Here is a 15,883-nt window from a genome sequence, read left to right as displayed (position 1 = left end):
TAGCATTCTACTAACTAAAGATTTACCTTGTAGCCATAATATGCTAGAATAATAACTTGTGACGTTTATTCTGGTAGGTTCCTCTTTAAAAATATTTAACATCCCTTTGGTTTTTATTTCATTTTTGTGTTGAAAGAATACCAGAATTGAAGTTGAAATATCTCACTACCCAAAAAGATAAGAAGAAACAGTGGTAACAATCAGTGTAAGGTTTAATTTTATCCTTTAATCAGTGAATTATTTAATCTTTATTGACAATATGTTTGTCAATATGTTTCTATTAGGGACAGAATCCTACCTTAAAAGAGCAAGGAGGGTATAACTTGCAGGATTATGTTTAAAAACAGATTTTTATTATTGAGATTAAAACAATTTAAAACTGTGCAAAATATTTTATAGAAGTTAAAAAAAAATTATGGCACAATTTCCAGCCTCAACAGCTTAGAAATCTACACAGATTTTGTCTGCATAGGTCTGCAAGGCACCTGGTCACATTCATGGATTTCTCTTCTTGGTTTTCTCTGTGCAATCCCACCTTCTCCAGGGAGCTCCTACGATCAAGTCAGAAATGAAGCAGCATAAAGGATTTACACTAGTCAAGTGTCAAATTCAATCCACAGAAGTTTCCCTTTCTTGAATCTAGGGCTAAGCAAATATCATTATGTCTCCCCAATTTTTTTGGTATCAGACTGCTCTATAAAGTGTTTAAAGTCTGCAGTCTGTAGACACAGGTGGTTGGTACAACTTAATTATATATAGCAATTTGAATGTAGGTACCAAAACAATATTTGAAATATGAGTGTGAAGAGCACCAGGGTGGCTCAAGTCAGTTGAGCATTCTGGGGTCATGGAATTGAACCCTACCTACTCCTACGCCTCCCTGGGGCTCCATGCTCAGTGTGGAGTCTGCTTGAGATATTCTCTTTCCCTTTGCCTCTCCCCCACTCTTAGGTTCTCTCTCTCTAAAAATAAATAAGAAGAAAATCTTAAAAAGAAAAAAAAGGAATATGTGTGTGTGTTTAGATATTAACTATATTTTTAAGGTTTGCACAGTTATTTTTGGCCCTGTTCCCAAATCCCTGACTAATATTTGATATATTCCAGTGGGCTGTTATGATCGGGTTGCTGGCCTTTGTGCATGTGGTCATTCTGTAGAAAGGAGGCTCCATGGAAATAAGATTCACACCCAATTAGTAGCATCCTGTTGATCTGCTTTGACCCACTGAAGGAAATGCTCTCCTTTCTCTGGCCTAGCAAAAAACCGTCCATCTTTTTTTTTTTTTTTTTTAAGATTTTACTTACTTATTTGACAGAGAGATCATGAGTAGGCAGAGTGGCAGGCAGAGAGAGAGGGAGAAGCAGGCTCCCTGCTGAGCAGAGAGCCCGTTGTGGGGCTTGATCCCAGGACCCTGAGATCATGACCTGAGCTGAAGGCAGAGGCTTAACCCACTGAGCCACCCAGGTGCCCCAGGATCCATCTTTTTGAGGACTTGTAGGATGACAACCCTTCTCTTCCTTTCTCCAAAATCTGCCTGTAGTGGTAGAAAAGTGGTCATCCTCCTTTGATTGGGATCCTCTTTTTTCTTTCTTGCCAGGCTCGAGGGTGCATAGCTTTATCCATAACCCATCTCTGTCCACCCATCTGAAATTAGAAAAAGGATCAACTATAATTCTGGAACTAAAAAAACTCCATTTTAATCAGACTGATAGAAAGGATAAACAAGACCAATGTTTCCTTTCCTTGAGTTGGTTATTAATACTACAGTGCCTGCAACTCTAGAACCTGGGACTCTAAAGAAACTAGTTTTACTGTAGAATTCCAGGTTTCAGCCAACAGGCGAATTAAAATTTTAGGTGTTGATAAGCTTATCCATTATCACAGAAGCCATACTTCATGAGGATGGTAATCTGTGTATCACTGATTAAAGCTTTTCTTCCAGCATGTGGCACTATAAACAGTTATCTAGTGTGAAAATCAATAATAAATCTAAGAGATATGAGCCATGTTCGTTAGTGAGAACATATCATAGATGCCATTATTCTGTTTTCCCTCAGCCATGCTCCCTAGGCTTCGTGTCTGTCTGTTTTAAAGCTAGTTTATAAATACATATTCCTTTTAGGAGAGAGGAAGAGTCATTTACTTTAGTTTGGGTGCCCCATTTGGAGACACTGTTTATAGACAGGGTTTTAACTGCTGGGGGATTTCTCCTAATTTCTGTGACCATTGTCATAAGCAGTAGCTCCTGATGATGGCCACTTGTCACTCGGCTGCTTTATCAAAATTCCAGGGGTATGGCTACCTCTTGATAAATACAAGGTTTATCTCATTCCTTTCACCCTCTCGCTTTCTGTCCACATGGATTGTGATTTTCTATGCATTTGACAGATGCTGGTGCAACATCCTTTACTGTGTTTTTTCCTCATTGGTATTTAAATCAGAAGTTTATGTTTCTTAAACTGACACCTTTTCCCCATGTACAGAGGATTCTCTTAAATATTTAGGATAAAAGATTACATCAATAATGTTTAACACTTTCTAGTTAGGAACCAAAAAAACTAAAACATCTTCAATCCCTTAAATGTAAACTTCCTCGAATTTCATTCTTCCTTAACCCCCCACTCTTCAAGGTCATGTCAGAATGGAGAGCCCAAGACCACTGCATTTTACTTTATACATCATAATCTTTAAATTAGCCAAGTGATATAGATTCCTTTAATTAAAAAAAATAGACAAAATTATGTGTTGACATTTATTGGTTAGGAGAGAAAAGTTCTGTAACCTCAGTATTTTAGTTCTTGGTGATAATCAGAGCCAGTTTCATGGGCACATGACCTGGGCAGTCACACAAGATCCCATACTCAGGCCCATGCTTGGCTTAATGCTCTGCTGTCACCATTTGAAATTCTTAATTTTTGAACAAGGAATCTTGCATTTTCATTTTGCACTGGGCCCCACAAACTACATAGCCAACCATGGTTATAACCCTCTTGTGCCCAACCAATAGGGTAACAGTATGCCCCCATTTGGTCTGGGCAATCATAGCTTATGCCTGTTGTCTGTGATAGTGATTTATTGGCATCTTCCCTTCACTCCCAGAAATGTTCTCTAGTTCAGATGATAGGGTCACCTACACGAAAAAAGTGAATGACTGAATAAAAACTGAAAATGAGCTGTGATTAGCACTTTGTGCATGTATATGGGGGCCAAAAAGAGTTGGCCTATTGTTTAGTTTTACCTAGGATCCTACTAATATAATTCTTCATCAAAAATATTTGCAGAGTATCTATGACACAATGCATGCTGCACCAGGATCAGACCTGTAGAATTTGAAAGTTCTATATTCACTTCATTCCAAGATGTTATTACTTAAATGTTGGAATTATCAGATCATTATACAGATTATCAGATCATTATACACACAAATACATTATCAGATCAAATACACATAAACACAACAATCTGCGAAAAGCACATCCAAGGTAGAGTAAAGTGCTGGATTGCTTGAGGTTTGGTAGTTCAGGTGGAGTTTATCATGGAGGAAGACCTTGTAAATTCCTTTCTGTAGATGTAAAAATATGTGTCCTTGTTTGCAAGATGATTTGGTCCCTTGATATAGACTCCATAAGAGAAAGACTTTTCAGATCTAGAGAATAGCAGAATATTGTGCAGGGGGAACAAAAGGAGAAAGGAATTATTGCTTGTGTGTGGTAAAGCAAAGAGAACACGGATCTTTTGCCCAGTTCTAAAAGAACTGTATTTTTCTATTCCTCTGCCTCCCTTTATTTTTTCCCCCATCATATTGAAGAACCAACTCAAAAACATAACTTTCTATCTTATCTTCTTTCTCCCACCCCCCTTACCTTACCTTCACTAGAAATAAAGTACATGTTGATTGATTAGAGTGAAGGGAAATAGTTGGTAGAAATCATTGGAGATTTTGTAACCAAACTGGTTTTTTTGAGACCTTATTTTTTATTCATTTTATTCTTTTTAATAGATTACATTTCACAATTTGCAATACAAAGCATTGTCTTCCCAAACTGGTATAAAATATATATGGTATATGCTATGAAACTAAGATTTCTGCTGATAAAAAGGGAGCCATCTGTACTCCCATGTGTATTGCATCATTATTTACAATAGCCAATATATGGGAATATCTTAAATGCCCATCAACAGGTGAATGGATGAAGAAATTATAGTATAAATACAATGGAATATCATTCAGCCATGAGAAAGAAGGAAATCCTGCCATTTGTAACAACATGGATAGAACTTGAGAATTTTATGCTAAGTGAGATAAGTCAGACAGACAAAGGTAATATGTGGAGTCTAGAAAGGTTGAACTTGTTTTTTGTTTTTTTAAAGATTTTATTTATTTATTTGACAGAGAGAGATCCCAAGTAGGCAAAGAGGCAGGCAGAGAGATAGAGGGGGAAGCAGGCTCCCCACTGAGCAGAGGGCCTGATGTGGGGCTTGATCCCAGGACCCTGAGACCATGACCTGAGCCAAAGGCAGAGGCTTAACCCACTGAGCCACCCAGGTGCCCCTCAAAAGGTTGAACTTGTTAAAACAGAGGATAGAATGGTGATTAACAGGGGCTGGAGGGTGGGGGAGGAACTGGGAAGATGTTGTTTAAGGGTCTAAACTTGTCAACTAGTAGAGAAATAAGTTCTAGAGATCTAATCCACAGCATAGTAATTATAGTTAACAATACTGTAGTATAAACTTCAAAGTTGCTAAGATAGTAGATCTTAATTGTTCTCACCAAAAAAAGAAATAATAATTATGTGACATGATAGAGGTGTTAGCTAAACTATGGTGGTAATCATACTGCAGTGTATAAATGTATCAAATTAATACATTGTGCATTTTAACTTAGTGCATTATATATAATTTTTTTAAAAAAAGATTTTCTTTAAAAAAGGTAGTTTTGAGATGTATTCTCTTGAGTATAAGTTTGCCATTTCAAAAAAACATTTTGATCAATAACAATAAAGCAAAATTCATATATATTTTATCCCTCAGACTCTCAGTTCCAAGCATAAAATGAAATGAATACTTTTCATACACTGTTAGAAACAATATGTGAAACAACAATTATCAAAATGGCAAAACACTAAAGTGCCCATGCCTTTCACCTAATTATTCACCACATCCTTCAAACATAATCCAAAATGTGGGAAAATGTCATGCACAAAAATGTTCATCACAGTAGTATTTTAATTCATGAATAATTAGAAAACACATATATGTTGCACAGTAGGGAAATAGGCAAATTACAGTATGAGCTGTATATGTAATATATACAATTTTCTATCCCCATTTTCCAGTTAATATTACAATACAAGCATTTTCCAACATAATTCAGAGATCATAAAATGCACTTAGTGGCTGCATTGTATTTTCCTAATTATCTACACCATGAACATATATAATTTTTATAGTTAGAAATAAAACCTTTAAAAAAAAGATGAAATATCTTGCAAGTGGCTTTGTATTCAAATAAAAAGCTGGCCTTGCTCTAAGATGTAAGAATGATGAACACTTAACTTTTTTTGTAGTTATGCAGGAATGTTTTGATTCTAACTATAGGGACCAAATTGAAATATGTTTAGGAATATTAGGAGGAGTGAATCACTTCATTTTGTTTTCCACTAAGAAATCAAAATGTTGCAGAACCAGTTCTCTGACTAACGTTTTTTAGGTTGAATGAATCCTCGTGGTCATTTTCTGCATAGTCTGTCCCTGTATCACATTGGAGAACCATGTCAAGAATGTGGTGATGCAATCCGATTGATGACCAGCAGAGAATGATGTCCTTGTGATGCTTTCCATCCTCTTTCATTTTCTTCCTGCCTTTGCCTACATCTAACTAAAATTTCATATGAAAATCTTATACTAGAACATGAAGAAATCTCGAGGAATAAAGTCTGACTTTCGCATTTCCACTGGAGGAAATCCGTGAACTCCATCTTATGGTCCTTGCTCTAGCAAAGCACATATGAACTTCAGTGGGAATTCTGCCAAGAGCAAGATGGTGAAGCAGGGCTCGGTGGTGTCAAATCAGATTAGTTCTGTCTCCTTTGGCCTAGCTGAGTGTTACAGAGGATGGCATTCTTTTATTGTGTTTAACCACTTGTGGTTCAATATATTTTGATCTTCACAGACAGCTAAATAGGCAAAATTCAGTGCAACTGCCTTTTATGGAGGTGGTAAATTTAGAGCATATATGCAGTATGCATGTTTGTAAAAAAAAATTGATCAAACCAGCATCCTTTATTATACTTAATATGCAGAGAGAATGCAACATTTCTTTTTTTTTTTTTAAAGATTTTTATTTATTTATTTGACAGACAGATCACAAGTAGGCAGAGAGGCAGGCAGAGAAAGAGGAAGGGAAGCAGGCTCCCTGCAGAGCAGAGAGCCTGATGCGGGGCTCGATCCCAGGACCCTGGGATCATGACCTGAGCCAAAGACAGAGGCTTAACCCACTGAGCTACCCAGGTGCCCCGAATGCAACATTTCTTAACATTAACATATGTTGTTTCACTCAAACACAATGAAAGAAAAACATTTAATAAATACTCTGAGTTTTAGAATGGTCCTGAAAATATCTTCAGTAACTTATGACAGTATTCTTTTTGAGGAGTTTATGCCCAAATGTGTCCTCCCAGAACATCAGCCAGTCAAATCAATGACAAGAAGTGAATGGTCAGACATTTGATTTTATTAAGCCATCCAGTTCATTCTATAAAAAATTGTCACCCTGGGAGTCCCATGATTCTTCCAGTCATGTTCTTCAGAAGCAGACCTGAACCAGAGGCAGGTGTCTATTAGGAATTCCTTTCCAGTACAAACATGCAAGGGAGTCCAGTAAGAAGAGGGAGATGTGAATTGTGGTTAGACAGGTCCACTAGAGCGCTGAATCTGGGATAGCCCTTTGAAGATATCTCAACTTAAATCAGAAGAGCCAAGCCTCCTTACCCCTGCATTGACCAGTCATTGGCTGGGAGCTGCCTCCAGGTAGAGAGCGGTGCCTGGGGCAAAGTGGCTTCTGCAGGAAACAGGCCTGGATTGGAATCAGTTGAGTCATCAGACAACACACCTGGAAGCTAGGGAATGAGTGTCTTTTGTCCTAAAGGAGGAATCTGGGTGGCACACTACAGCATCCACCACAGTTAACCTCTTTTACCACTCAGATTCACTTGCTTCAGACAATAAGTTCACCACATATGGGAGTAGCTCCTCTAGGATTCTAGTTCATCTTTTCTCCTAAAGAAACTCTAAAGAGGAAGTTTCGTGAGATGAGCTACAGCCTACTCTACAGCTAGTCTCATGGCCATGATTAAAACTTACCACCTCCCTCCTCTGTAATCCATTCTGGGCTTGCCTCACCCACAGTTATCATCCCTACTGGTCACTAGTTTACCATTGGGAATGAGGGAGAGAGTGACCCAGATCAGATCTCCATATGTCAAGGGGGCAGGGTGGAAAACAGGAAAACTTGCAGGTGGGATTTATTACAGTTCTTGCTGTAAATTATTTCCTTCTCATGATTGTCATTTGTGAATATTTATTAACATATGAATGCTTAATTTTTCAGATTTTATTGAGATATAATTGACATTCACCACTGTATGAGTTTCAGTATATAGCACAAAACTTTGACTTATCTATATTGTGAGATGATGACCATAATAAGTTAAGTTAATATCAATCATCTTATATAGATACAATAAAAAGAGGGGGGGAAAGGAAAAAAAATTTTTCCCCCATAGCCAAACCATGGAAGCCAGCCTAAGAATCCATTGACAATGGCTAAATAAGTTGTGGTATATACACACAATGGAATATTATTGTCATAAAAATGAGAAAGTCCTGCTATCTGCAGTGATAGGATAGGGTAACCTTAGGGGGCTAAGGAGGAGGGGGGTGCAGATATCTTTTTGAATTTGTGTTTTCTTTTCCTTTGGCAGATCCCCATCTTTGAGCCCCTGATCACTATACCCTTCTCAGCTGATGAAACACTTGTCCATTTACTATCAACATCGGACAGGAGAGTTCCAAAAGGAGTACTGAATATGTGTTTCCTATAATGAAATTTCAGAAATTTTCAGTGCCAGGGTGTGTGTGAGGTAGCAATCATAGCTTAAAGTTTACTAAGACTCTTAACCATTTACTCTGGTAGAAGTGTCCCCCTTGGTGAACCAGGACCTCAAGGCTTGCAGAGTTTTGGGGACAGGAAGCACGTATTTGCAAGTGAGTCACTGCACTGAGAGCAGGATGGGGGTGGGGAAAGCCCACTCCTACTACTCTGCTTGGTTTCCAGGCCTGTGTATTCTATCTTTTGGGTATATAGCCTTGCGTCATAAAATGACCATTGATTAGGGCAATTGCTTTATATTGCAGCAGTCTGTTTTTAGTATGCACTCACATATTGAGTTATGAACCAGACGGGTCTCTTTCTTCTTGGTCAGCTAATCAGAAGTGCCATTCGATGTAGACTTCCATGTAAGCTAAAAAATGAGACACTGGTGTAACAGTGGTGGGTGGATTCATGGTAATACGGTCCATCTGCTCAACACTTGATCATCCTCTGGCCCTGCCAGTTCTTAGCCAAAAATGTAGTACTTCCATCTTACAGTAGATTGTTTTGGGCTCAGATCATGATGGACAGGCATTTCTGTTCACTTGGTCATGGGGTGTCCTAGGGTCGGCATCAGGCCTAGTAGAATGCCAGAAGCAATTTTCAAATGGTGTGATATTTTCTGCTGCAGAGCATATAGTCCTTCCTCAGAACTCATGAGTTTGATGTTACGGTTTCCTATTGTGATTTGCCATAAAGTCTGCACAACATTTTTTTCCCACCACTGATAATTTTAATGCCAGGTCATACGGCCCAAAGAGAAGGGCTGATTGCACTGCAGCCAAGACCTGCTATGGAGCCTGGTCCTGCTCAGGATCCTATTCATAACTGGACATCCTCAGTGTAATTTGGTTTGTGGGTTAGAGCAACACTCACACATATGAAAGATGCTGTCTCCAGAACCCAAAGGAACCTAGTAGGGATTGTAAGATATGGAAGATATAATTCTCCATTTGCTTTGAAGGAAATGTTCTGACATCTTCAGACCATTGAACTCCTAAAATCTTTTCTGATATGGTGGACCCTAAATCTTCAGAAAGTGCCTATCTCCTACTTTCTGGAATGCAGGGTGTCTTTTCAAGTCTTCCAACATACTTGCCATTTCTTGTTTATCTGGTTTGATTAATATAATGTCATTGATATAGTGGGCCAGTGTGCTGCTCTGCATCATTTTCTGACAGTCCAGTTCCCTTTGGACTATAGTATGACATAGGACTGAAGAACTGACCTGGCTCTTGGGAAAGATTGTAAGTGTACATCGTTGTCCAGCCCACATGAATCAAACTGCTCTATTGCATATTCCAGATAGGAATTGAAACACACTCACCAAATTAACAGATACATACCCTGTACTTGAGGCCAGGTAAAACTGATCTAGTAAAGATACCACAATTAGTACAACATTACAATTGCTTCTACTTGGTTGAGTTTTCAGTAGTCCAACATCATCCTCCAGAATCAGTCTAGTATTTGTAAGGGCCAGAATGATGAATTAAATCAGGGTATAATAGGGCCCACGACTCCTTGTCCCTTGAGTCTTCAGTGGTGGCAACTAGTTTCTGCCATTCAATCTGGTATATAATTGTTTTATTTGTTAAATTGTCTAGGAGGAAAAGCAGTTTCAAAAGCTTCCACTTGACATTCCCTACTCTGATGGGTCTAATCCCACAGACCAAGGAATAGATGTGAGAATTCTACCAAATACGAAGATACGTCTATTCCAAGTGTATGTGCTGAAACTGGGAAAATTGGATCCAGTAACCAATTTTGAGCTCACATCTGAGCCAAAATTTTATTTCCTAGTCTTAGATACCCTCATGCTAATGGGCCATAAATGATGCTTTGGGTCTGGGTCAACAACCCTCTAAATACCTGGGAAGTAGCCTTCTACAGTGAGTAGCTACTCATATAAATTACCCTGAAGTCTCTTTGGGAAGGACTAAAAGAATCATTACTGTATGCATTTTTAATGGTGCTGCAGGGTCCTCTGTTAAGAATCTGGGGTCTAACAACTGGCTCAGAAACTGGGCAAGAGATCATAACATACTGTTGGAGGAGTTGCTCTCATTGTGGTTATCCATTTCTGTATTTCCCTGGTTTTATAGATTGAGCAATTTCCTCATCAACCACCCAACTATCTTGCCCTTAGTGATCTGGATTCTATTATTCTCTCTGTATCTTTCTGCCAGTGAGGACTCCCTGGCTGCCACTCCAAACTTGTCATTCTTTATGACATTGTACATACCTTGCTGCTGATGATAAAATGCCATTCTTTGGCATTTTACTATATCTGTATTTTATCATCCCTATTATTATCATGGAAACAGTGTCTATAAGAGAATCTCCTGCGATGAACCCTGGCATAAAGTGGATAGCCACTGAGGATTTCAGTGATACTCTCTTCCCTTTCATCAATTCACACCTTATTTAGGTAAACAGTTTCATTTAGGCCCTCCCATGGAACACATTCATGTTGTAGGTTTTGGCCTTACTTATATCTATTATAAGATTCCCACTTCTCTGGATCTTTCAGTCCCTTCTACAATCATCCATAGCACTTTCAGGTTCACTTGATGTGAGCCGTTACTTTCTTTAAACTTCAAAGTGCCATTATGGTAGCATATTAGGTTCTTCTCTTGGAGTCTTTGATAGAGGTTTACATCCTTTTCACAGAATAGTGTTCTCTTATCAATAAATTCTCCTTTCCAACTTTATGTTCTGCCCCCTTAATTCAGCATCTTTGGGATCCAGTTTCCAAACATACTCTTCTGAATCTCATAGCTACGTACTGGTCTGACACCTCTGGTCTGACACTTCCCCAGCTGAAATGTGCTGTGCTTTAATCCTCATTATTGTCTTGGTAACCGGGAGAGGAAGTGAAAATAACTTCCAAGGGAAGGGGCACATGCTCTCTTACTGGTCAGGCCTCTGCATTTCTTTAAAGAAGGGAGGAACATTAGCTTTTGACAGGGAAAAGTTGACCATGTCTGCAGGTTCAGAGGGTCAGGGAGATTGGGGGTTTCGATGTTTTGAAGCATATTGACCCACGGTCCCAGTCCTTCCCAATCAGGTCCCAAACCTTGGTAGAGACAACTCAGAGTTAAAAATTCAACCATCTCTGGAGATAATCTATTAGTATTATTAAGTCCTGGGTCAGATCCTCAACTTTTTCACTTTCCAGCTGCAGGAGATGGGATTCTCTTTGTATGCTACCAAGTGGGCCCTCTGGCTTTTATACTTCACCTTAATTTGGTGATTAATCACCCTCAGCCTTTCACGTCTTCTCCAGTGCATGGAGAGCTTGCAACAAAAGCTATCCAATTCTGTAATCCTTTAATTACTATTTACTCTGAAACACTGAAGCACCTAAGAGATTACACTTTGCAATGCCTTCTCTTCCATGAATATGCCATCACAATTCAACATCAGGGGAAGTTTTAACAGTTGCACCAGTGCTAGATCCCAGAATTATTGATGCCATTTCTGTCACCAGTGATGGAGTCCTAATTACCAGCTGGCCAGTAGATAATTCAACTCCAAAATCCCATTTTAGAGCCTGCCTCCTACGATCATCCCCAGTATCAACTGGCATAGTTGGATTTCCTGTAAGAAGAAACTCTAAGCCTGAGATTTGAATATAGATGGTTCACTAGGGAATGCTCTCAGATATGGTATGTGTAAGGGAGAGGTGAAAAAGACTTGTTGAAAGATGTTGAACTGTGATGCAGGCACAACAGAGGCCTCAGCCTCAGACTCAGTCGTTGGGTACCCTGAAGCTTAGATGATCCATCAGAAATCTCTCCAACAGAGACACGGTTTAGTCATTGGATTCAGGCTGGACCTGGGGAGGATTGAAACTTTGGGGAAGACAGCCTCTTCTGGCCAAGGGTTATTTCTAGGGAAGTTCTTGACTGTAAATAACGGCAAGGAACACTCTGGCTCCTGGGGAATGAGTGCTTCCATCTCGGTGAAGACTTGGTAGGTCCAAATGCATCCGCTACACATGGCAGGGGTAAAAGAGGCAGAGGAGTATTAGGTAATCAGCTCTTGGTTAGCTGTTCTAATGCGCAGCATGTAAACTCAGATAAATGCAGAGTAATGGAGGATTCTAAACCCTACTCATCTCCAACTTCAGAAAGTGATACAAGACCCACTACCAGACACAGAGAACGCTCATCCAAACTCACTCTTGTCCATCCTTGAGCATCCTGGTCCCTTTAGTCACATCCCTGCTGGGCAAAAGAATCGGGAGGACTGAGATCCCAGGCAAGTGGCCGCAAAAATGGCTTTTCACTAACAAATAAATAATCAGGTCAGCTATTTTGCTAACATATACATATTTATTTCTTAGCATCTTTATTTATCCTATGAAACTTCAAGCAGAATTTTAAAAACAAAACATCTAGAATAAACCATGAAGCTCTAAAATGTAAGAGGAAGATAAGAAAATACCTAGCACAACACCTGAAATTCACAGTCATATTTCCCTGTAATAAACTCTTACTAATCAGTTCAGAGCTTTATAAAACAATAGGAGTGGAATGACAATGCTGTCATTTGTATATTCTCCCTCAGTTCTCTAATGGAAAGCTTTTTTTTCTCTGCCAAGTCATTCCTGACAATGTTAATGATTCACTATAAAGCAGTTTCTGGGCTATGATTTGTGACATTCAGACTGGTTAGATGGGAAGGCTCGGCAGTTTCTGGGGACTGTTTTGGATGCAGAAATGCCTTGAAGATAGCACTTTATTATATTTAGGACAAGTATGACATCCCACTTCAAGGAAGAGGCCCCTATACATATTGAGAAGGGATTTCTATGGTTTAAGTGGGGAGGAGAAGGTGGGTTTAAAAGAATGTCTCTGTGTGTTTTTTGAGGCGACATAAAGATAGGAAGCAGAGAAATGGAGGCAGGAGGCAGAAGGATTATGGATAATGGAAGAATTTTGCCTGAGGGTATATGCCTGCTTTGCCTATTCCTGTATAACTAGAATATTTATAATTCAAATACTTATCTTTAATAATTAAAAACCAAGGAATATTAAAGACAAAAGGTAGAGAATATTATGTACACATGTGTAGGCATCATGCATTAAATCCCCACCCTTGCAAAATACAGCAAGGAGTAGCTTTAAAAGGAGGTTAAAAAGTGAATATTTTAAAATGTCTTGAAAACAGAATTTCTAATTCACTCCAATTCTGCCAGGAGTGATACCCTTACTTCTGATTTCTACACACACTATCAGTCATGGGGATAGGTACTAAAAATACCCAGCGTGGTGGTTTGACATCAGCACATCAACAATTAAAAAGTGGATACAAATATTTCAGGTTTTCAAAACCATAAGGTTTTCCTCTAGATTTATGAAAACATTGGATTTGCACAGGAAAAGGAAAAGTCATTTTCAATTGTTTTCACAGAATATTTAGTTGCACAGTCTATGTAAACTACTAGTTACAATGGAATGTAATATTCTACCACCGCCAGAAACGCTCTCTGATCTTCTGCCTCTTCTCAGACAGCAAAGAAACAAAGAAAAACAGCCCTTGCTGTGGATGGAGAGAAGTGTTTGAAAAGAGAAAGAGACCTCAACTCTGCCCCCTGGTATTATAAAGCTGTCAATTATGGCCATGATTACAATGAAAATACTGAAATAAAAAAAAATTATTTAAGGGAGGGAAAAAAAGGCCAACTGCATTTAAAAAGGAAAAAAAAAAGTTAGAAAGAAAAACCAAAAAACGCATTGTCCAGTTTCAGCCTGGCAATTCTAAAGTTAATGAAAAATAATACAAACTAATGGAGCTCAGTTGTTTATATTACAGTAGCTGAGAAGTGGAATGCTTAGCAGCCAAAATATGAACAAATTAAGATACTGGGTGAAATGGTCAGGTGTCGTTGTTTTTGAAGAACATGGCCTCTGTGGCAACGAGTTTATGAATAATAGTTTTAGCTTCTCTCTAGATCAGGGTGTTAATATTTACACCTTTGCTAATTATGGCAAGGAAGAGATGAATGAAAAAGTAAATGTCCCTATCTTTTTGCCTCCCCATCACACCAAGTAATTCCTGGTTGAACATTAACTCAAGCTGACAATAATATACTGGGGTGAAAAAGTAAGGAAGGGGACCCCTAGATCCTTGTTTGCACGAAAAGAATGGTGATCATCAGTGGCTAAGCATTAATTATAGTTAGCAATAAAATTAAAAATCACACTGAAGACTCATTTTGTAAAATAGCCTATTTTTAGCACTGGGCCTCGGCCTGGCTGCCACAGTGCTTCATGTCCTGATGATCTTAGGTGGAGTGTCTTTTTTTTTTTTTTTAAAGATTTTATTTATTTATTTGACAGAAATCACAAGTAGTCAGAGAGGCAGGCAGAGAGAGAGAGGGGGAAGCAGGCTCCCTGCTGAGCAGGGAGCCTGATGTGGGTCTCAATCCCAGGACTCTGAGATCATGACCTGAGTCGAAGGCAGAGGCTTAACCCACTGAGCCACCCAGGTGCCCAGGTGGAGTGTCTTTTGTCTACCAGAGATGCTGCCGCACCTGGGCTATGAAAAACCACGAGGTCTGGTTGACCAGCAGCAGCAGCATCAAGCCCAGTCTTCGCCAAAAAGGCATTGTTTGTGGGGTTCCAGCTGGGATTAACAGAGCAGGAGAAAGGGCTTTACTAAACACTGAATTTGGAGAAGTGGGAAAATAAAAACTCTTCTTCAGGTAGGTCATGGAAATGGAAAGGAATTTTAATTTCCCAAGAGTTATTGTACGTTGTCATGCCTGAAGATGGGAAGTTTGAATGAAAACTTCTCCAGATTCAGACTACCCGGGTGTCTGCAAGATTGTGAAACTTGGTGGCTGTTTGTATCATCTGATAGTTTTTTTGTGTTCAATGTATTTGTGGGCTCACAGAGAGGGGCCCTTATCTACTTCCTCTCGTGCTGTTCGTCTTGCATCCTTATTAGCTTTCCACAAAGTGCAGTCATAATTAAATTCTAAAGCAAAAGATGAAGTCACCCGAATCATCATCCAACTAACTGCAAATGACGATGGTAAGAATGACAATGTTAGTCTGCACTTCTTTAATTCTGGTTCGGCAGCATTTAACTCCCTGACCTCCTGCAGTTGTCAGTGCCACAGGCTGCTTAAATGCTGTGCAAAAGCATTTCTGCTTTATTTATTCTAAATTTACTGGTTATTAATTTCACAGTGTGACCTCCTATTCGCTTATTAGTTGGCAGATTTCACCGTAGCCTTCAAAAAGCTAAAGATTTCCATCAAGCTACTTTCTATTTCTCTGGGGTTTTTTTTTTGTTGTTGTTGTTGTTTTTCTGGCCATCTTCCATAAGATGTAAAATTTCCTGTTTCCTTAACCATCCTTGTTACCCTTTCTGAGAATCATACTGTGGAAGTATCCATAGTATTTAGACTTTTTCTTTTAAGAAAGATTTGCATTTTCTCAACCCCTTTCTCACTTTCTCACAAATTTCAAGAGAAACTGCTTTTTTTGTTGCAAAGGTTGTATAGTGAATTGTTTGCATGTTGTTGAGTAATTTAAAGCTCTTACTTGGTATTTTTCTCATTCACACAGAGTGGGGGATAGGGAATAACTTCTATTACACTAGGAATAGAAAGACAGTGGCAGTGTAAATTCACATAGCCTAAGGGTCACTGTGATTTCCTCCATCTTCCTCTTAGAGTCGTAAACCTCCCACTCCAAGACCAGATCTTATAGAGG

This window comes from Martes martes (assembly GCF_963455335.1).
Source record: "Martes martes genome assembly, chromosome: 7".
Classification (NCBI taxonomy): domain Eukaryota; kingdom Metazoa; phylum Chordata; class Mammalia; order Carnivora; family Mustelidae; genus Martes; species Martes martes.
Note: the sequence above shows the minus strand (reverse complement) of the source record.